General features: G+C 33.7%; 1 protein-coding gene across 5 annotated transcripts in view; it reads left to right on the forward strand.

Moving 5' to 3' along the window:
* Positions 1-339: 339 nt before the first annotated feature.
* CNTN6 (contactin 6) overlaps positions 340-23,822 on the forward strand; it is a 306,119-nt gene continuing 282,636 nt past the window's right edge. For 2 of the 5 annotated variants that reach the window (XR_007723159.1, XM_050778568.1), the window contains exon 1: positions 340-877. The gene's annotated coding sequence lies outside the window, so the exon portion shown is untranslated. The other 3 variants (XM_050778571.1, XM_050778569.1, XM_050778570.1) reach the window with 2 other exon arrangements.

Genomic DNA, 23,822 nt, shown 5'->3' on the forward strand with positions numbered 1-23,822 from the left:
TTTTTCCTCTTACAGAGCTCCTATGCAAACACACAGACACTTGTTCTCTGCCTCTGGAATTACAAATATGTTACTTGGAAAGCAGCAATACTCTTTTGGACTTGTTTAACTTCACTTTCTTTACCTGTCTTTGAGAAGCCTCATACACACATTTAAAAAATACAACCTAGAAAGGTTTTAGTGATAGTGCATACTATCATTTGATTTTATTTCCCTTTTCTCTTCACCTTCACTAATAGAAGGAGTTACTGGCATGCTTCAAAAAGCTTACATTTGAATACTGTCTAAATCAGTGCAGACCCTTGACCAGCTTAATCTTTGCTTGCAAATGACAATGCAGTGAAACCAGAGGAAGAAAAAAATTACTTCCTCTCCTGTTGGAAACCTAATAAGTAGTTAGTCTGACCCAGTTTTCAATAAGAGAGATTTTCTGATGACCCCGCAGGAGTGACTATCTCCAGTCAAAGAAAGAGGAGGGTGAATTTAATCTTTCATGCCACTGGAATGGCAGCTGCTCTCAGCTCTGTCCGATTCTGTGAAGGTTGATGAAGATAGAGCTGGCTTTCAATGTAGAAAGAATTTTCCTTTTGAATATTCCAAACGAGAGCTTTGCACATGTGCCTCAAGAACTGATTGTCTAGGCTCCGACAGGAATGCAGCAGGAGAGGAGCGTTTCATGCTTAAGACCAGAGAAGAGCCACGCAATACTCAGTGGATAAAAGGCTTGCAGTCCCAGCTGGGAAAAAGAGTCCCATTATCTCCCAGCTGCATAGACATTCCATACGGCTTGGTTCTGCCTGGATGCACAGCATGCCTGGCTGAGAGCTTGAAACAGAGTTCTGCAGAAAAATTGTAAAGATCCCGAGACATTTCCCTGGTAAGATCTGTAAGTACAAAATTGTGCTGTCTGCTGCAATGAGAATATTGCTGGGCAAGCTGCAGCTTTTCTTCCTTTCAATGTCTTTGTATTAGCATAACAGGTAAAAGCTGGGGTTGGGGGAGAAGTCACTGCTTTATTGATGCTGTGTTTCTATGATGTTGATGTTTAAAATGCATTTATTCCTTGTGTGGGAAAAATGTATTGAATCTGTATTCCGGGAGGTTAGGATCAAACCAGGGAAAGAAAGACTACAGGTATATTTTTCGGTGTTTCACTAGTCTTTGCTGCAGTAAAACTAATGGGCAAGACGGGATGACAGTGCTAATTCTGGGACTTTCAGATGGCTACACGCCCTTTCTGTAACAGCAGATGGGAAAATGTGATCACTAAACGTTTTTTGTCCTTTTTTTTTTTTTAATCAAAGAGATGAGGGGTGGGGTTTGCAGTTTTCACCGGATGATTTAAAAGAATGGTTATAAAGTTTCCTAGGGGAGGATTTGGTAAGGGGAGCAAAGCAAGACTGGAGGTCATACGAGCTTACCAAATTTTGTCTGGCATTTTGCTTTATACCCAGCTTCAAGATAATAGCCTCTGGAGTTTCCTTTGCCATTTACACCAGTTAAGCTTGTCAGTATTAAGGTTCTTATAATACTTTATGAAAACTTTCAGAAGTTGATGACTTGGGAACAAAACTTTTAAGAGCTCTGAGATTAGACACGTATAACCCATTATGTTAATGGGATACTATAACATTGGGGTTTGGGGGGAAAATTGGAATTCATAGTTTCTGCTTCTCCAAATGAAAACTACTTATGTTTAAATAATCAGCATCCTGACTATGTCCTCTGAGAAACATTCACAGAATGACTAAATAGAAGTTATACTGAGAAAAAATAGACAAAACAGTAGAATCACACAGAATCAATTTGGAAAATGAGATATTCATAATTTTATCTACAGTGGTAATGTTTTCTGAAGATGTCTGTAAAAGAAGGAGCATATGCTGAATATTGAATTGCTTGTTTTGAGCAATTTTCATTTATCAGATGGGTTTATCATCTTTTTATTGCTGTTGTTGAAGGTTTCACCAATTTATGTGCATTGTATTTTATAAGGAAAGAAGATGTTTAAGCAGACTCTTTTCCCTCCTCCTTCACACACATGTGTAAACATACGCGTGTTCACAAAACAAACATAAACATACAAAAATACTAACACAATTTGTGTAAAAAATCAGAAATACAGAAGCATTTCATCTTTGATGTTTCAGTGGAGTTTCTTTTTCTTTTTTTTTCCTTTTTGTAGCAATAATCATGGCTGTGCAGTCCAAATATTTCAAATATATAAATGTGGAAACTTTTATATAAAGGTTTATATGAGGTTATACAAATGCATAACTTATCACATCTTATCAAAAAAGTCAATCATTTATAAACGACTTCATTGTGTTACTTCCTTTGAATATTTGTAGTGAAAGACCAGAATTTTTTTTTAGAATTTTTATGTAACTTTCCTTAATGAAAACAAATCCACTTGTTTATTTAGAAAAGGATTACATATTTTCTCTGAGTTTAGACCCCCCCCAAAAAAATCAATTATGTTGTGAAAAGAATGTGTGGTATATTAAATTGATTGCATACTTCTGAGTTGTGTTTTCTTTTTTAGTAAGTAAAAATGCTCAGTAGTATAATATTAAATTTGTACCTTTTAAATTCTTTTATGTGAGGAGAAGGAATGCAAAATATTTGCTTATTTATTCACTTACCTGTTTATTTTAATAGCATATTAATTGAAATGCAGAAGTATAAGTTCAACCCATTAAAAATGACTCAAACTATACATAAAAGTTCAAAAAGGAAACCCCATCACCTGTAAATAACAATCACAAAATTTGACAACTATCATTGGAGACATCCTGATGCCTAACTAAATTCAGATAGGGTGAGAGATAAATACTTTTGTAAGAATGGTTTCTTATTATACACCGTTTTAAAATTAATAAGAAATATTTAGATAATATAGTCAATAATAGATAGTCTTCTGTAAGAATGAGAGGTTATCCTACGCTTAAAAAAAACCAGAAATATTGGCCGGGCTCTGTGGCTCACACCTGTAATCCCAGCACGTTGGGAGGCCGAGGCAGGTGGATCACGAGGTCAAGAGACTGAGACCATCCTGGCCAACATGGTGAAACCCCGTTTCTACTAAAAATACAAAAATTAGCTAGGCGTTGTGGCACATGCCTGCAGTCACAGCTACTCAGGAGGCTGAGGCATGAGAATCGCTTGAACCCGGGAGGCAGAGCTTGCAGTGAGCAGAGATGGCGCCACTGCACTCCAACCTGGGTGACAGAGTGAAACTCCGTCTCAAAAAAAAAAAAAAAAAAAAAAAAACAGAAATATTGAGTTTGATTTTAGATTTTAATTAAACTGAATTCCAAGGGAGATATTATGTCCAGAATAATACCCATATAGCCAAAAATTTTGAACATAGAAATAGTTTGAAGGTTTTTTTTTGGATGCACGTCTATGTAGTAAACAAACTTTTATAACCCTTGTTATGATAGTTAAATGCATTTGAAAGGTGCTTTGTTGTCATCAACTCTACCCATACCACCTGAATTTAAACTACATCAGTTTTACATTATAGAGTATGTACATTCTGGCTGAATTCCCACTATCTTAGACTAAACTTATTTCAAAATTGAAAGGAATTATTCTTTACCAACAGGCTTTTACTACCCAATTCACCATTCCTGCGTTTTTTACTTTTAATTATTTTTTGGGTTGTTAGATTTCACTAAGTAGTACCTCTCCACCAAAGAAATAGTCACAGGTGCTATATTTTCTGTGAGTTTGCATACTTGAACATGAATTTCTTTTGCCTTAGACATGCAGGATACATTATCTTTCTTGGATCAAGCTTAATTTTTTACTTTGGAAATGTGTAAATGTTTAAGCATTTTTGGAGACCCTTTCTGTATTAAAGTTGTTTTGCAACATTTTTAGGTATGTCTGCAATTTCCGTCATTGAACGTGACTTGCATTTTTTCTGATAAATGCCTACGTGATTCTTTCGTTGTGTGTGTGTGTGTGTGTGTGTGTGTGTGTGTGTGTGCTTGTTTTTACAGAATATTCCTGGATTAGTTCCATTTTCATTAACATTTTTTGAGGTTTGCCCCATTGATTTAAGATTCTTTTATTTCAGAATTTGTTGTTGGACTATTTCTTTTTTGTCCCTTAACTGGGCGTGGCCAAATTGTGATTATCTTGCTTCTTTCTTTTCTTCAGGATCACCAGTTGTGTACATGTTGTATCTCATTTGTCTGCTTTCCACATCTTTCATATCCAAATTTCTTTTCAATTTCAATTGACAGATTGGTTATCTTCTTTACTTGAGAGCCACTTATTCTCTTGTTTGCCACTTGAATGAATAGTATAGCTTATAGTAAACCTATTAAGGCACAACCTTCGGTATTGTGATCTTGTAATACATGTTTCCTTCTCTCAACACTCTAGCAATTTCCTCAGTTGGAAGGTTTTTGGGCAATCTATATCCTCTGAAAGTAAGAGAAAAAGAAAGTACTTACCAGTTTTCTCTGATGTCCCCCAAAAGTCCATGTTTTTTAGCATTTGGCAACAATGGAAATGGGCTTCAAGTTGTGTTTTGGGGTTGTGTCCACTAACAGTTTCATTGAAGACAGAGGGTTTTTTGCTTTGTTTTTTATCCCCACCGCTACCACTGCTACCTTTTATATTTCTCCTTATTTTTTCTCTGGGACAATAGAGGAAATAAAAAAAAATCTCTTTATTTAAGGAGTTTTAAGTAGCAGTCTTTCAGTTCGGAAGAATTCTTTGAATGAAAATTTTATTAGAATGTTGTTATTGTCAGTATTCATATTGAAAAGAGCTATTCTAGTTAAAACTGAGTTAATCTACATGGTGTGTTGTAGTATTAAACATTTATTATGGTAAAGACATAACACAGGACATAGTAGAGGAAAAAACAGAGTCATTGGGCATGCCTTCTGATAATGTCCCCTATTAGTCTATATTGATGAAGTCTGTGGCCTACTTAACTATTTTGCAATGAGTCCTAAGGTAATTTACAGAAACTTTACATCATAGTAACATGAATCAAAATCTGTAGACTCAAATTCTTTTTGAAAGTACACTGAGTATAAAACTTACATGTATTAGATTTACAATTAAATGAATAAATGAATGAATAAATAAATGATGTTCCTTAGATCTCAAATCCTTAAAAGAGGCAATAAAAGAACATGATGTGTCCTATGAAGTGTTCTAAAAAACTAATGATCTTACTAAAAAACAAATCGCATTTTCTCAAAGTCAATAAAATGATAGTGAGAGCAAAATTCAGGAGGCAAGCTCTTGAGCTGAAGCACCATGCACTGTAGCTTTCCTTCCCTATATCTAGCACAGAATAGCTCTGTTGTCTTAGGCAAGTTTCTTAGCCTCTTTATACCTCAGTTTTCCCATTCATAGTGGAGATAATATTAGTATTGACTTCACAGTATTGTCAAGAGAATTCAGCAGGTAAATATGTAAACAATCTTGGAAGAAAGCCTGACAATAAGCACTCTATGTGTTAGTTGTTTAGTTATTGTTATATTATTATTACTATTATAACATTTATATATGAGCCTTGGGATCAATGGGGTAAAAATAATATAAAACAATGAAAAGAATAAAATTACAATTATCATCTAATCAATTGTATTGGGTATTTAGTAGAGAATTAAATTTGGAGTGTAAATCATAAGTGGATATTAAAATAGAGCTCAGGGAAAATGGTGAGAAGATCTAGAGATGCTGGTCCCTGGATCCAACTAGATTAAAAATAGAAACGGTATTTCTGTATACACCGAGCAATTGGACCTGATCAAGTAAAAGGGTATATTTAATTTTCTTATTATAAAAGCAATGAACGGAAAGCATGAGAACAAATAAGCCAGCATTTCTTTCTTCAAAGAAAAACATCACAAGTACTTGTACATTTCTTTCCTGTTGTTTTATGTTGTTGCTGTTGTTCTTTTTTTATGATAATGCCCTAATAAAGTAATGAATGCACCTGGAAACAACAACAATAAAATTTGAAATTGCAGAGAAGACAGTAAAATAAAAAATAAAAGACCTTTCCACTGTTTCCTGTCTCATTTCACAGAAATGTTTTCTATAGTTGATTTTATTGTAATTTTTTCCTTCTGGCCATCATTATGCATTTGAATAATATATTTGACTTCTATTGCAGAATTTATAAACTCAACATCATGTCTGCTGACTCCATTTTTTAAAAGATGGGCAGTTTTTTCTATTTTCACACTTTCACAAGACAATTTTAGGTGTTACATAAGTCTTTGAATTCTTTTGGCAGTAATGCACATATATATGTATATTTTTTGGTAAAGTGGGAAATTTTAAGTATTGAAGGAAGGACTAAATTTAATAATTACCAATTCCCATCCCTCAGAATTACCAAATGCTAAATTTTATTGGAGATTTAACGTTTTCATTATTCACAAAACAAAAATACTAATGTAATATATCTTAAGGGCCTACATTGTAACTCTACCTAGTCCATTCCTCACTCTACATTACCATGAATTGTATATTTATATATAATTTTTATATATGTAAGCATATATAAAATATCATTTTAAAATATTATGGAAATGGTATCATACTGAAAACAAACTTATTTAACTAGTGTAACTCATTCCATATTAGACTATTTAGACTCATTCTTATAAATAAATACAGTTCTAGGATATATTTCACCTTATGTATTTTGTACTCTTATTATTTATTCTCTTATTGAGGGATATTTAATTTATTGAAAATATTCACTATCGCAATGTTCTATTATCACATGCATAGAAAACGTATACACATTAAATGAGATTTTCATTAAGAATGTCAAGTCTGTGCTTCCTGTCAACAATTTCATGTTTGTTATTTCTAGTCTCAGAATTCCTATCTTTCAACAAATGTACTTAATTGATCTGCACCTATTATGACGTTGATCAAGTTGGACTTCTTATTTTATATTCAAGTAAAGTGTTTTTCAATAATCAGTGTTTTATTGGTTTGAGCAAATATTCTTTATTCATTTTTTCATCTTTTACTAGTTAAAAATGGTATACTCCCATTATCATATTTTAGTAAATAACTATTTTAACATAAAATATACTTTTATATTTTCAAATAAAGACTAAAGAGAGTATATCTTCACAAACAGGACAATGACTTGTTGAAATTTACTCTGAGATATTTCTCTCAGTGTTCATATTTGCACTATTTATTTTTAAACTGCCCCCAATATTTTTGTCAAGGTTTTTTTAGACTTATGACGTGATTTCCTGAGTTCTTTATTTACCATATTCTTGCTATTTATGTGCATCTCCTAGATTCTTTTCTTGTACTCTGAAGACCATTTTAAGGTCATTCAAAAATTGTTTTAAACTCCCTTAAAAATTATTTGTTGAAAATAGCTTACGTTAGTCACATTCTAAAATAATACTGTAGTTTGTCAGAGCACTCTATGTGGATGATACTTTTCTCTCAACAATTTTTGCATATTCTGTTCCATGATCTTCTGGAATATGATTGTGCTCATGAGGGGACTGTTTATGATCTAATTATCACACTTTTGAAGATATATTCATCTTTTCACTCAGACAGATTTTAAGAATTTCTCTTTGTCATTGATTTCTTCAAGTTCACTACAATGTGAGTAGTTGTGGAGTTGTTTCAAATGTATCTCAGTGAGGCCTCTGCAAGCTCCTAAATCTTTCTTTGATTCTGAAAAATTCTCAGCTATTATATATTTCAATCTTGCATCCTTTAAATCCCTTTATTTTCTCCTTCAAGAATGCTAATTCATTATTTCTAGGCTTCTGTCTTTGATTTCTTTTCATGTCATTCATTTTCTGGTGTTGCAGTCAGTGTAATTTCTACCGATCTGTATTCTATACTTTTGTTTTTAAAAAATAGTTTTAATTTCTATAATTTATATTGTTCTTTTAAAAATTATCCTGCTATTGTGCTTATTCTTAATAGTTTTTCTCCCATTCTGAATCTGTTGAAAAAATTTCAGTAAGTTTATTTTAAAGTTAGATTGTGATTGTTTTACTATTTTAATTTTTAGAGACAAATTTCTTTATTACTTATGTCTGCTGGATTTCCCTCATGGTGGTTCATTCTTCCTGGTGCTCATAACTTTTTTATGACAAATTTACTTTCAACAGATGTTGTTTTCTATGGGAGACCAACATTATTTGAGTTGCGTATGCTTTTGCATAGCATTGCATTGCTATTACTTCTACAGTGGCTCTACAAGTATCTCTGGTTCTGGACTATTTTATATGTGAATTTTTTGGCTTCAAATTATCTTACCAAACAGACAGAATGAATTTGGGCCCTACAACCCAAGAACATTCTGGGTTCTGACTGTCTTTTAGGGATTCTTTTTTCTACCCGATCACCAAGTTTCTATAAGGTCAGCTATGTCATGCAAAGGCCCACATTTTGGGAGGTTATTCCAACTTTATAATCTCCTTGCCAGTCTGAGTTTCTCTCCATTTGGTGCCTCTGAGGGCTTACCTCTTTAACATTTAACCTCGGTTATGTGTACTTCTTAAAGGGTTTTTATACTTATATAGCATTTGTATGTGTCTGTAGTGGAAAAGAAATCCTTCTGCATCACGTTGCATGGTGCCATGTACTTCCCTATACTTCCATGTTGACTGGACTTGTTCCCATCTGCTTTCCATCATTTAGAAAGTCATCAAACTTTCTCACTTGCTGGTATTTTATTTTTATCTGGTACTCTCATGGTTTCATGGAGTTATTTTGTTATAGGCAATGGAACATTTGCTTATTTTTTCTCTGGAAACATTGTCAAGTCTCAAGTATATAATCTAATAAGAAATGGTTAATGCCAATTGTATATGTCTTTCCATTGGCTCCACAAAGGTTACTGCAACAAATTAAAGTGCTTGGTTTAGTCCAATGAGAGAATATGTTAGGGAGTTCTAGAATTTAGTTAGAAAAGCAAGCCAGTGGATGTTATTAGTTTATATATTCTTTGGGACTGACAGCTCTATTAATTCCTTAAGTTTAATGGTGCGCAAATTCTTAAAATGTAGAAGCAATTATTCAAAAACTTTGTTAGCACAGCAATTCCTAGTGACACAGTACAAGCTGAATGTTAAACGGACCATTTTTTTAAAGATGATTTCTGCTGAATAAAAGTGAGAATATTAGATGCATCCTTTTAAAAATCCTTTCTAAAAGTCTTCTTTTAAGGCAGGAAGGAGAGACTCAAATAAGATATTTGGTGAAGTTTCTAGTAATTTATCACTCGTGTGTAAGAGGCCAACATGAATGAGCTCTCAAAAGAATGTAGACATTTTATTTTCAATGACTTGTTGGTATATTGTTTCAAAGTTTAATTTATTTGGTTTCCCACATTTCTATGTCTAATGTGGTTGTGTAAGGAACTTTGTATGGAGACTGCTGAGCTATCTTTCTAAATAGCAGGAGTGCGATATACTTGCTGGAGTAGAGCTTTTAGTGAAACAACATGATTTTCCTTTCTGGCATCTAACAGGGCCTCCCAATCACTAAAGCACAATAAATGAAAGAGAAGGTCGGAAATCAGTTGCACTGCTAATTTTCTATCAGCAGAGTTAAGAATAAATTAAAGAATAGTCCTGCCGGGCGTGGTGGCTCACGCCTGTAATCCCAGCACTTTGGGAGGCCGAGGCGGGCGGATCACGAGATCAGGAGACCGAGACCATCCTGGCTAACACGGTGAAACACCGTCTCTACTAAAAAATACAAAAAATTAGCCTAGCGTGGTGGCAGGCGCCTGTAGTCCCAGCTACTCGGGAGGCTGAGGCAGGAGAATGGCATGAACCCTGGAGGTGGAGCTTACAGTGAGCCGAGATCGCGCCACTGCACTCCAGCCTGGGTGACAGAGCGAGACTCCAAAAACAAAACAAAACAAAACAAAATGTCCGTAAAGTTGTGTTGACATGAAAAAGTTTCTGTTATTCTAGACTTGGTAGAACGCACTATTTAAAAGTGGAACATGAAGGTGTTTTCTAGGCATTTAATGTCGTTAGTCAATTCCTAAACCTGCTCAGTTGTGAATGTGTTGCTGACACGTAGAATTTTGACAGTCCTATATATAAATTTACCACAAAAGTGTATGTTGAAAATAGTTCTATTAGAATTAGCCGGTGGTTATAAAATATATCTTTTTCAGAGGTGCCGACTTTACTTTTTTGTTGTTACTTTGTGCACACTGTGCCTATGCGGTTTGTAGACAAGAGAAGGAAGCTTTCTACCCGCTTTCTTTAGGGCATTTAGGTGGCAAAAGCATTGTTTTTACTGACATCACTCTTATTCTGTCTTTTGTCATGCAGATGTACAGAGTGATTATGCAATAAACAGAAACAACTTTCTCATAGAAAAAGAGAGACTGGAGTTTAAAGAAAAATAACCTATTCATTATGTGTAGTTCAACATAGGAAGCCAAACAGCTGTTTTTAAGAAATTACACACACAAGACGCAATGCCTGAGCCAATTGCTTTCACCATTAGGGGCTCCTTTTACTTATGAGGCAAAAGTCATTTTTCCAAAGAAACATGGAACAAAATCTTGAAGTTTCAAGATTCACATATATCTTCAGAAATCCAAAGATAATGTTATTCTTTGAGTATTAGCCCCTGGATATTATTTTCTTTTATGATTTTTTTCTACATGAAACTGTCTTCAATTCATACAAAAACTCTAGTTAATTTCTGATTAATAATTTAACATACCAAATTATTAACATTAATAATATTTTATTCAACAATATATACTAGTAATGATTCCACAAATATTGGCTGAATACTATGTAATAGATGCTATTTCAGGCACTGGTGATGCAACTATGAACAAGACAGAGAAGAGTTCTGTTCCTGTAAAATTCACATTCTGATATGTATTCTAGAATTCAATTAAATATACATCTCTACCAAGTGGAAAGGAAGGCTAACATTGTTAATTTCAGTTCTTACCTGAGAAATGAGCATTAGAAGTCATTAAATTATTTAATTCCAAGATGATTATTTTAGTAAACTTGCATAGTGAGATACACCAAAAAGACTAAATAAAAAGAAACATATTTACTAAGAATAATAATTACTCCTCTGTTTTTATAGATTGTGATAGATTCTGGGTTTTTCAGAGGATTAACAAAAATAGGATCTCATATTATATACATGTTTATGGAATTTCCTAATCATATGCCCAACTCTTCACCTTAAAGTTACTCATTTTCATCAGGTGAATAGTACTTGTGGATTTACTAAGATGGCAAAATTTGTTCAAAATTTGCAAACTACACAAAATTATTTAATAACCATGGTAAGTTACTATGTATATAACAAGTGAAGGAAATTAATAACCAGCAGAATATTGTTTAATACATTTTTCCAATTATAAAATCATATATGTTTATTACACAAAATTTGGAGAAGACAAAGTATGCATAGATTGTTATTCTATTACTCTGCATATGGCATCATTTCAGTAATCATGTGTATGTATGTGTGCATTTAAAATACAAAATTGAGATGAATGTATATGTTCTGCTTTATAGCTTGTTTTTATTAATTAACATCTTATAAACATTCTCAAGTATCATTAAATATTCTACTAATGCTGAAGGATTTTTCACCAGATAGGTGTTCCCTGTTTACTCAAACCAATAACCTATTGTTAGATATTTATCTTTTACACAATTTATTGAACAATGCTATGATACATATCCTTGTACCTGAATCTTATAATATGTGTCTGATTATTTCTTAAAAACTAATTTCTAGTAGTACAATTTCCATGTAAAATTGTGGGATTTTAAAAATGTGAGTGTGTATGTTACTAAATTGTCCTTTAGGAAGACAGCTCCCTCTGTACTTTCAGGCAGGTGAATACTCTTTGTGATCATCCCTGTAAATACTAAATATTATTAATTGTGAATACTCTCTGATTGGATTACAAAGCAAATACGCAGATAACAGTATTTCAGTATTGCTCTCTATTACATTTTTGAAAATACATGCCTGAATAAATATTTAATGAGTGCTTGAACCATTTGTATCTGCTCATTTTGCTGAAGTCAGCCCTTGTCCTTTGTTTATTCTTTTGATATTTTACATTTTTTTTTATGCTCAGGAAGTTCATCATATATCGATGAGATAACTTGTAATTTTCACTTTTCTTCAAGTTTATAAGACATTTAACTTATTATATTTTAAGTGTGAAACCTTGGAAAATGTTTTATAAATTATTTGAACCTCGGTGTTCAAATGTACACAGTGCAGCTGGTAATACCTGATCTGGCTTTCACAAACTCAGAAGGGTCAGATGAAAACTGAAATAGTTAATGTTTCTAAATGTATTTTTATAGCTATAAGTAGTATACAGTTATTATACTGTAGTCTTATTAAAGATAAATCAGTGTTTGTCCTAAATTGCAAGTCGAGTCATGAGAAAGTCTACAACTTAAAGTTTTCTAAATATAGGTCCAATGTTATCAACTTTTTAGCTCCGGCACCAACAGCGTCTGGCCTGTGGTGTGTGCTCATTAAGTGCCTGCTTAATGAATGTAGACTCTAAGTATACTAGAGAAACATAAATCCAAATACCTCTGTGCTCATTCCAAGTATGCTATTACAGTGTCATCTAAATCTAATGGTGAACAAAATAGCACATATTAAAATGATAATTAATGTTAAACTTCAATTTATGTCTCTGCCCTTGGCAACCATGGTAATCCACTCCATGATGAAGCAGTCAGGATATTTAAGTAGTTATTTATTTCATCACTACAAATTGTATTTGAGACCTGTGTTTTGGAGGTAATCTATATTGTTGGCTTTTCAGGAATTTGGTATATTAGGGAAATTCAGGACTGCATATAGGGAATAAGGAATAGGTTTTAGGATAAAAAGAAATTGTAATCATCCCTGAATTAAGAAATAATTTATACCTTGCAGAGAGGTAAAGTATACACAAAGTGTGTGATATTTTCTTCTTCAAAAACCTTTCCAAAATGTGAGATATATAACTTGCTTTTCCAGATGCTCAGAACAAGAAAGAACTTACTTTTGTTTTAACTTGCATTTAAGTTACCATAACACATGATTTTAGTATTTGATGTTATTTGACTTTGGCAGAACATAATTAAATAAGGTGTTTGACTTGCCAAAGAGAGTTTTAGAAATAAATTTGTGTTTGATTTAGATCTGAGGCCAGGTGTTCAAGACCAGCTTGGGCGACAAAGTGAAACTCACACCTGTAAAACACAAACACACACACACAAACACAATATCTCTCTCTCTCTCTCTCTCTCTCTCAAACTTTGGCATATTTGGTAATAAATATTAAAGCCGTGAAACAAACATGTTTTACTTATAGCTTAGAATGACCACACTTATTAAACAAGTTAATACACATTATGCTGCAATGACAAACCACACCCCAAATCTTAGGAGTCTGAAACAAAGATTTCTTTCTGTACAACTGTGAGGCAACTGTCCTTTATGAGAATGGTGGTGTTATAATACCATATGAATACATGTTTCCACAGTTTCAGTAAAGAGGTAGTTCTAGAGACTTTCAGTGGCAACTAAACACTTTCACCCAGAAGTGATACATCTCACTTGAATTCACATTTCATTGGTTGAAGCAAAACACTCAAGAGAGTGAGTGAAGAAGTGAAATTCCTTATGTGCCTAGAAAGAGGTGAATGAGACATACTGGTGAATGACAACAGCATCTATGACTGAGTTTGCTAACAAGAAGTTGTTTACCTGGCCCTTATCCTCATTAACAAATCAACTTCAGTTGTGTGAAGCAATCTCACTCAATACCACAGGTAGCATTTTAGTTTTGTTTTGTTTTGATCTGTTTTATTGAGAGATACATTTTCAACTCTTTGTACATATTGAGCAGTAAATCAAATTTTTTCCTGCTAAAAAGTTACTCAATGGCCACCTCATCCATTACATTTTTCCTTACTGAATGATTGATGAATTTAGTAACTATTTATCTGGATCTATCCACCCCATTTAAAACTCTGGAGTGTCATGGCTTAGAGATACACACTGTCCTCATAAATCTTAGGGCACTTTGAGGAAATGTACTTGAATTAAATTGCTACATAAAATATCATCTAAGTGCCCACAAAGGACAGGTACTTAAGAGCATGCAATGACCAAGTGAGGAAAGTCAGTGAAAGCTTCCATAGGGAAGTGATGAGTAGGCACAGGCTAGTTCCATGTGAGGAGAAACTGTTCTCATGGAAAGAAGAGTAGATGAGGGGAGGGGATATGGCAGGAGCGAGGGACTGAAAAAGCCAAGGTTGAAGTCCTGGGGGATCAGAGATCCAGGTGACAGAAGAGGTTAAAGAAGTACGAGAAGCTGACCAAGAGGTTTCTGCAGCCCATGCTAAGCCTTTGAATTTTTTCTTAACAAAATAGAGGAGCTACTGGTGATTTTTGAGAATGAAGTAATACAGTCAGACCTAGGCATTGAAATAATCATCCTGTCTAGTATGTGGCGAACATCATTTTTTCTTATTCAGGTATGTGGCATTGGGCAGACAGGGAACCCAGGAAGGAAATGAATAGGCAAGGAGAAAATATGCGTCAATCTGGACTATCTTCTGTTTTGACGACAAGACAAAACTTGCTCCGAATTTCACAAACTCTGAATTTTTGTGCTTTTTTTCACATAAGCTGTTATTCATAATATTCAATTGAAACAATTGGAAACAAGTAAAACAATGTTTTGTTAATTTTTAAAGTACAAATGCAAAGTAAAAAGATTGGAAAATATATAAAATAATAACAGAAAAATGAAATCATATATAATACATGCTCCCAAAAATTACTCCTGAGTATTTTCCTGAATTTTATGTTTTAAGGAAAACAAAAGTTCTAATGTTTTTATTCTGAGGAAGTGTTTATAAAATATATAGTCTTGTATACTCAGAATGAAATATATAATATACATAAATATACAGAAGGAAATGTATGCATATTTCATTGTGAGAAAGATTTTATAAAAATATAATATGAAAATATAAAAATGTATATATATAAATATATAATAATATATTATAAAATATAATGTGATATTCTCACTGTGGTAGATAATCTCCAAACATGGCCACCAACAATTCCTCCCCTCCTAGTATACACAGGCCATTCCTCCCTTTAAAAAGTAGTATCTATTTCCTTCTCTCTAACTGAGACCTGCCCTCATGATTTTTTTTCGAACAATAGAATTGGTGGAAGTAAAGCTGTGCCAATTCTTAGCCCTTCAAAGACCAAGCAGCTTCTGCTTTCATGTTCTTGGAGCCCAAACCCTATGCAGGAAGGAAGTCGGGGTATGTACTGAAAAGAGAGGCTTATAGAATACCCGTAAGATGAAACACCACATGAAGAGAGAGACCACAAGGACTCTCCAGCCAAGGGTCTTCACCTAGGCATGCAAGAGAGGCTTCCTTGGATCCTTTAGTCCAGTTGTGAAATGGTGACACTACCTGGATACAAAGAACAGCCCAGCGAACCTACAGAACTTTGAGAAATAATGAATCGTTGTTGTTTTAACCACTAGGTTGTGAAGTGGTTTGTTATGTAGTCTTCAATAAATAAAATAGCCACTTTTTCAGTTTTTATAAGGAAAATAAAATGCTATGAAGTGTCTTTGAGTTTTCTACTTTGCTCCTTGCAGACCCTTAATTTATTCATCCTATAAAAAATATACCCAGACATGTCTCTGAAAGTTGTGTGTTGGTTAATTTTGAATTTAAAAGTCTTTAAAATTATAAACTCTGCAATCAGACCAGGCAAATGAAAAAAATATAGATGGGAAATTCCTGTTAAATTCGTTTTCACTTTGATGTGTATGATATGTGCAGAATTAGTTGGAATTACTGGAATTTTGAACAAAGACCAATATATAAGAAATACGTGCTGATTTTGGCCTTCACGGATAAAAATATGAAGAGCAAGGCAGATTCACAGATATCCATATGCTTAGAGTCAAGAATGTAGCTGACTTCCTTTTATTCTTAAAAACCTTTATAAATGTCTTAAGCGATTTATGGTACACTGTGGACTTGAGTGTTACTTTTATATCGGGTTATAAATAATGTTGGCTAGGAGTCTATCCAATGAACTTTCCCTTTTACTTCACATATTCTCTGGGCTCATGGTTAGCCAGAACAATTTAGAAGCCAAAAACGTCATCAAAATTATCACATGCCTTTTTATTGCATGGTGGGATTATTTTGTTTTGCTAACATATAACATTCTGGTCAATAATAATAATAACAATAAAACAGCACTGAGTTACTCAAATATTAGTTGGGGCTCTTCAGAGAAGTAGAACCTATAGCACCACATATCTATCTATCTCTCTCGCTCTCTCTCTATAGATAGATAGATAGATAGATAGATAGATAGATAGATAGATGATAGATAGATAGATAGATAGATAGATAGATAGATAGATAGATATGAATTTGTCCTTTCTCCATTTTTTGTTTTATTAAGGATCTCAGTGGGTTGCATGATACCTACATTGGAAATGGCAATCTACTTTATTGAATCAGGGGTGATTCAAACGCTAATTTTATCTGGAAACACCTTCACAGACACGTCCAAAATAATATTTAATGTGAGCACCTCATAGACTAGTGAAGTTGACACATAAATGTAATTATCATAATGATACTAGTAAGAGAAATTCAGTTGACCTTGCTGATAAATAGGTATTTTTCACACAAAAGCCAGAAAATGGTCATAAAATATGTCATATGATTTAAATTATAATTGTTGAGTACCCATTTCAAAATGTTATTGTTCATTTGAAGACTAAATTTTAAATTGGTTCTACTTTATAGGTAATTATGACATGACTGAATATTTATTCATGGCAAACCCAGGCGCATTCATTTGCAATTGCCATTCATGTAGATGTCAAAGATGCCACTTTTTATTGCACATATTGTGAGAGGGTAAAACAAATAACCTTTCCTCCTTAAAATTGGATTGCTCATTCAATGTGTCATTAATCATATTTTAAACTCCAAAAGATCAAAGTAAAATGGCTCTGAGTTTTAAATTTTCCAGGGTGACAAAAGCTGAACAGTTTATTAATGTTTGACCACGCTCCAGGTGTGGTGGCTAATTTCTGAAGATGATGTTCCTCTCTGTTCGATTACCTTTCAGCTCTCATGGTAGGTGCTAATGTGTGTAATTAGCATGATCTCAGAGTTGTGACCTGAACGACAGACCAATATCTATAAAGGCTGTGGCCCAACCAGGTTAGAATAATACCAAATTTATATGCAAGGAATTGAGCTGGTGAAGAGGTTACTGAAAGAAGTTAAGTCTAGATTGGGGTTTCAAAATAAATCACCTGAAATTATTTAAGAGTATAACTCAGACCCCCCAAAAGTCACCTCCATCTGAAAGGTTTAGATTTGGATTCTCTAGTTGTTATGATAAATATAATTAAGGCTCAGGGTGTTAATGTCAGTGTTATGCAGAAAATTACCCTAGATATAGATAGCTCCCAGCATCTACATCCTGTTTTCAAATTTATTTCTAATAAAAAGAATTTAACCCATTTGAGGTGAAAAAATTCCTTAGAGAATAAATGTTTTTTAAACTTGGGTAGTAATAGAATAAAATATAGAGATATATATGACATATATCAAACCCATGGTATTACAGGTTGTGGATCCCTTATCCAAAATGCTTGAGACCAAAAATGTTTTAGAGTTTGAAATTTTCTGGATTTTGGAATATTTGCATATACATAATGAGATATCCTATGGAATGGGACCCAAGTCTAAAAACAAAATCCATTTGTATTTTATATAAGTCTTACACATATAACCTGAATGCAATTTTATACAGTATTTTTAATCATTTTGAGCAGGAAACAAAGTTTTGACTACATTTTGACTGTGATATGTCACATGAGGTCAGGTGTGGAATTTTTCAGTTTGGAGTCCTGTTGGTGCTCAAAAAATTATAGATCTTGAAGTGTTTCATATTTTGGATATTGAGCTTGTGAGTGTTCAAACTGTAATATCGTTAAACTATTTAGAATTAAGTTTGTATTAATTAGAATCATTTCTACATCTTTGGTGTAAAAAGTGCTTGTTATATTTAAGACTCTGAGGAGTCTTTACCAGATTTGATTTGTGTTTGCACTTTTAATTTTGTAATTAAATAGCTGATTTTGGACTTACCCGTTAAAGTTGAAAAGTACTGTATATAAAAATTAACTAACTTTTTAGAAAAAGTTTTGAAATATTTAAAAGAAGTTAAGATTTACTATTTTATAAGGGTAAATACAAGAATTAAATGCTTAGGTTTTTCTTGTTAAGGACAGGGCCTACTGTTAATTTGTCAGATTGTGTAGATACTTTAAGAGAACATAATAATTCATTTTTAGAATTACCATTTAAAATATTTAAAGAAATTGTAATAAAGTAAGTCAAAAGTCCTGATTGTTTATGTGTGTTTAGTCTGTTCAACATGAAATAATTGAATTTTAACTGTGGCAAAAGAGAAGAAGGTTTTTCTTGTTTTAATAAGATTATAAAAAGAATAACAGACATACAAATTAAGCTGAAAAGTTTAAATTTTAATTTTAAATGCATTTGCATTTGAAATTTTAATAAATTTGATATTATGATCCCCAATGAGCACTGAGGTTCTAAGGGGATTCAAGGGACTTGCCTGAGACTACAGAGAAGCAATTCACATACAGATTTTCATATACGAATCCAGTGGCTGTGGTTTCCACATTCATTCTCAAAAAATCAAAGTATCTTTTTGGAGATGCATGCAAAATTGTTGAGGAAAATAAGGTAATATTTGGAATACAGTTTCTAATCTTTTATTGTTAATTTTCTTGTTTACAATTTACCAAGGCAAAAAAGAAACACTTTTAAAATGTCAAAATAATATAAATAAGATATTATCTACCATTGTTTTCCTATTCCCAGTTTAATATACAAGTTTATCTGTGTGGTAATAATTTTTAACTTTAAACAGAGCCAGTAGCTCTTCTATTACTTTGGAGTTTTTAGAAGATACAGTTATTTTGAATTTGCATTCACACATATTCTAATTTAGAATACATAAAAATTTACTTTATATTATTTATTTCCTCTTAACATATTTGCAAAGGTTTAGTTATATCTGCAAAAATGATATATTTTTTATTCTTCTATTTTTACCCAAATTGTTGATGATCTTCTGAGATCCATCTGAGCAGACAAGGAAGAGATACATACTTTTATTTATATACACACTCATAGTTGGTATGTGTATACAACCTGATTAGCTTCTTGACAAAGAAACTAAAAAGAGATTTAATTTTTAAATGCCTCTCCCCATACTCTATCCTTTTATTATAATTTTTAAGTCTTTAATTAGTTTTACATATCTCTTCTATATACAGGTCTTTGTAGCTGGGTCCCCACTGCTGAGTCAGTTTTGAATTACCTATCGATCTTGTCTTAAAATTGTTGTCCAGTTAGTGGAGCATTTATTTATCAGCTTTCTCATTATGCTTGAATATTCTACATGGCCAAATATATATCTGACCAATGTCCTTCTTTAGGAACAGTGCTTTATGTTTTTCACATCGGATATTTACATCAGGTGCATTCAAAAGGCAGTGAACCAAGTCCTATAAAAACAGATAGAAGAATTACATTAAGTATTAATGTCAGAAAAAGAGAATTGCTTTTTGATTTAGGATATGTAAATAGTCAATCGTATTAAAAGATTGACTTTAAAACATATCCAACTCTGCTAAACAACAGAAGAATCTATTCTTTTTTTGATTGAAGAAACCACATAAAACAGGTATACCATCATGGGGAAAGTAGGTACTTTCTATACTATTGTCAAAAGACAAAAATTGCCTCTTGATTTAGGATTCCATAAACTTTTATGGAGGTGTGCGTGACTGGAAGACATCAATACCGTGCATTGTTCCTTGACGGTGGGCTAGGCACATATTCTAACCTTTGAATATTTCTAAAATAGTATCTTTCAAATCTGGCAAATTTGGGGAAAAAGAAATTCCTTATATAGTTGAAGCTTGAAGGAAGGTGATGTATGTTGTAATGGGTTTGCTGAGATTTTCACTTAATATTCAGCAGCCCTGAGACGTTTTCTTATCTTCTACTCTAAGTCAGTACTTTGAAAAAAAAAATATGAGGAGTAGGTTTGACAATGTTGTCAGGATTGTGATTGAGATGAAGCTAGAACGATGTGCAATTTAAGTCTTCCCAGGCCCTGATTCTAATCTACATCTGATTTCATGACCTCTGCTGCATTCCTCTGTCATGAGAAGAGCAGGGACTCAATCCAATGATAGAATCAACCTTACCCTTCAGTTAATTAGAAGGGTCAGTAGTAAAAAACTCAAATTTTGGAGTCAGGCACACCTGGATTTGAATACTGATCAGATGAACCACTTACTACACGATGGGCCAGAGACATACACTTTGATTTCACTGGCCTCGTTTTTCCTATGTGTAAAATTGAGAAATAATAGTTGTCCTACCTCATATGACTGTATGGAGGATTAAGTGAGATTATTGAATCTAAAAGTCTTAGCACAATGTCTGACATACAGAAATTAGTAGTGAATTTCAGCTAGTGTAACATTATTAAAATTATTATGAATGAGGGACTATTGTAGATGTTATATGGAAAGTGGTACCACCTGGGGACATATAGTGACTCCCAATGCTATTTAGCTCGTTTCTATTGTATATGCATCACATACAGTTCAAATTAGTAACAATCACAGCAAGAACAACCACCACTTGATATAGTTTCAGGCACTTTCCTTAGTACTTTAGGCTAACATATTTAATTCTCATAAAAACTCAAAGGATATGTGGTATTATTCCCCATTTTACAGAAAAGTAGAATGAGATTCAGAGATATAAAGTAAAATGCTCAAGTAGAAAAAACAGCTGTTAGATTTTAAAGTCAGAATTCAAAACCAGCCAGGCTTTTGCCAAAATTAATGCTTTTTATCACCACATTCTTAATTCCCAAAAAGAGCACCAAGCACCCTAGGATGCAGCAGTGAATTCAGAGAAGGATCATAGGATGTAATTAAATATTCTGGTGAAACAGTGATGCTCAACATCTGTCAACTACAGAATGTGAGGTAGTTTCATTTCAACACATATCTTATTAAATTTCTTTCAATATCATATATTTGTTAAAGCTGGGTTTCCAGTGGATGTCATGATAAAAAGCAAATACTGTGTGAAATCAGTGTAGAACAGGAAATGAGGCTGGGCAATCTTATTCTAAGTTTTGAAAAGTTGTGCTGTGCCCAACGGAAGTATGCTTGTTAAAAGTAGAAGTGGGTACTTAAGAATAAAATAAGAATGCTATTTTTTCTCCAATTTATACATATTATATTTTTAAAGCATCCTGTAAGTTGTTTGAATATAATTTATTTGAACTAAAATACTTAAAAATTGAACTCTTTATAGTTATTTTTGCCCTGGGGGTGCCATAAAAATGATTGATCCACTAAGGAGATCGTGATACGAATAAGCTGGGGAACCTCTGAACTACATTATTCGGCTTCTCAGGGAAATACGTAGAATGTAAGGATCAGTTCATCAAACCTCATTAACCACCTGTTACTTCTCTAGTACTTAGAGATTCTTTCTAAAAGAGCGCACAGTATAGTAAGAAAGATAGCCACTGTATTAATCAGGGTCCTCCAGAGAGACAGAATCAGTAAGGTATGTGTATTGATATTACGACAGAAGTTTATGATTATGGAGACTGAAAAGTCCCAGGACAGAGCCCTTGGGATGATGGTAGCCTGACTCAGTAGTATTTGAACTGGGTAGTTCAAATGTCCCAAAACCAGGGAAGCCCATGGTTCAACTCTCAGTCTCAAGCCAAAAACCTGAGAACCTGGAGTGCCTCTGGTGTAAGTCCAAAAGCTAGAGTTTCAATGTCAGAGGCAGGAGACTAGGATAGCCCAGCTCTGGAGGCAGAGACCATTTCACATTTTCAGTTTTTGTTCCATCCAGGCCCCCAGCCAATAGGATTGTGCCCACCCACCCACTTTGAGGACAGATCTTTCCCTTAGTTCACTCAGACTCACATGCTAATTTCTTCTGGAAACGTCCTTGCAGACACGCCTAAAAATAATGCTTTACTAGTTCTCCAGGTATCATCTAATCCAATCAGATGGATCTCTAAAATTAACCATCACAGACAAAAAGTCTAGGCCCGGCGCAATGGCTCACGCCTGTAATCCCAGCACTTTGGGAGGCCGAGGCGGGCGGATCACCTGAGGTCGGAGTTGGAGACCAGCCTGACCAACACGGAGAAACCCCGTCTCTACTAAAAATACAAAATTAGCTGGGCGTGGTGGCACATGCCTGTAATCCCAGCTACTAGGGAGGCTGAGGCAGGAGAATCGCTTGAACCTGGGAGGCGGAGGTTACGGTGAGCCGAGATCGCACCATTGCACTCCAGCCTGGGCAATAAGAGTGAAACTCCGTCTCAAAAAAAAAAAAAAAAAAAAAAAAGTCTATACTAAAATACAGTGCGTGAAACAAATTTCCAAGGGGCCAGACTCCCAGGCAGGTCACATAAATATTCAAAAGGCCATAGCATTAAGAAATGAGAGGAAGTTGTATTGGGTAGAAAAGCAAACATAAGAAATTTTCCAGAAGAGATGAATGAGAGAGATCAAAATGCATGCTATTTATAGAATAATGAGTATGGTAATAATGGAGTACCCACTAATTACACTAGCACTTATTAAATACTTGTTACATTCCAGGCAATGCATTAGGCACTGGGTTGTGAAGATGAAAGTCAGAGTGACTTTCCTCAGGCTCTGACGTCTCTTGAGGATTCTGACAAGAAATAAGTATATTCAGGCAAATGGTAAGAGACGAGATTGGAAAGCATGGCTGGGTTAGAAGTAATATATTGTCTGTAACTTCTAAAGAGGCCAGGGACTTTTAGAATAATTAACACAAGGTCTAATTACTTTGGATTAACTAGTAGCCAAATGCATTCACAAATATTGATATTATTCAAATTAGCTTCATCTTACTAAAAAGGACGCTGTATTTGTGTATCCTTCTGCCTAATAAATGAGAGGCATATGTATGTTTTTCCAGAATCATGACTTATTCAGTTTATGGTCTAATTATTGGTTGAGAAGATAAGTAAATAACAAATTATCATATGAAAAATGTGAGACTGGGAGTAATTAATGCAATAGATTGCTCAATATGCGAACAACTTCATTGTAAATTCCAGGAAAAGGGCCTGATTTCTGAAGAAAGATGAAGTCATCAAAAGTCTTAAGGATTAAATTAAAAGATAATTTTAAACATTTACTGCTGTAGTATTTAAACTTAATGATTCTGGCACAATGAGACTATTGAATCTATGCTGCGATATATGTTTAAGAGGATGGACTCAGGTGGTTAGGATGTGATTATTACTGTCCTAGGTCCTACAGCTAAATCTGGATAGAATTCTAGTTTTCACTGAAGACCTCTCTTTAATCATAGGCTGTATCAAGTTGCTGACACAATTCATGAATAGTCATATATAATGGTATCATGCTACTAAAACACATTAGTTAAATACTGTCACTCACTCAAATGGTATAGGAGAATCATCTTCCTAAGATATCTCTCCATGACTACAGTATGGGCACAGAGCGAGGACAATCCTGTCTCCCACCTGGTCACCATTCATTTATTTATTCATTGAGTAGAGATTTTCGTACACACAAGCAGCTACTGTGA

Source organism: Macaca thibetana, chromosome 2 (genome assembly GCF_024542745.1).
Source record: "Macaca thibetana thibetana isolate TM-01 chromosome 2, ASM2454274v1, whole genome shotgun sequence".
Lineage (NCBI taxonomy): Eukaryota > Metazoa > Chordata > Mammalia > Primates > Cercopithecidae > Macaca > Macaca thibetana.